Consider the following 627-nt stretch of genomic DNA (forward strand, 5'->3'; position numbering starts at 1 on the left):
AGTGCCTTCTCCGGGTCAGGGAAGATGTCCTGCCCCAAGTGGAGGAGTTTAAGTATCTCGGGGTCTTGTTCACGAATGAGGGAAAAATGGAGCGGGAGATCGACAGGCGGGTTGGTGCAGCTTCTGCAGTGAAGCGGGCGCTGTACCGATCTGTCGTGGTGAAGAGAGAGCTGAGCCAAAAAGCGAAGCTCTCGATTTACCGGTCGATCTACGTTCCTACCCTCATCTATGGTCACAAGCTTTGGGTAGTGACCGAAAGAACAAGACCGCGAATACAAGCGGCTGAAATGAGTTTCCTCCGCAGGGTGTCTGGGCTCTCCCTTAGAGATAGGGTGAGAAGCTCGGTCATCCGGGAGGGACTCAGAGTAGAGCCGCTGCTCCTCCACGTCGAGAGGAGCCAGTTGAGGCCAGGCGTTTCTTCCCCGAAGGAGATGCCCAGAAAACCACCACAGAGAGGCATCCTAATCAGATAACTGAACCGCTCACAGATGTCTAAGCTCCTCACCCTTTTCTAAAGGCAAGCTTGGCCACCCTGCATTGGAAACTCATTTTATCTGCCTGTATTCGCACTCTTATTCTTTAAGTCAGTGATTCACAACTCCAGTCCTCGAGGAACACTATCCTGCA

The sequence above is a fragment of the Kryptolebias marmoratus genome, linkage group LG17 (assembly GCF_001649575.2).
Source record: "Kryptolebias marmoratus isolate JLee-2015 linkage group LG17, ASM164957v2, whole genome shotgun sequence".
Classification (NCBI taxonomy): Eukaryota; Metazoa; Chordata; class Actinopteri; order Cyprinodontiformes; family Rivulidae; genus Kryptolebias; species Kryptolebias marmoratus.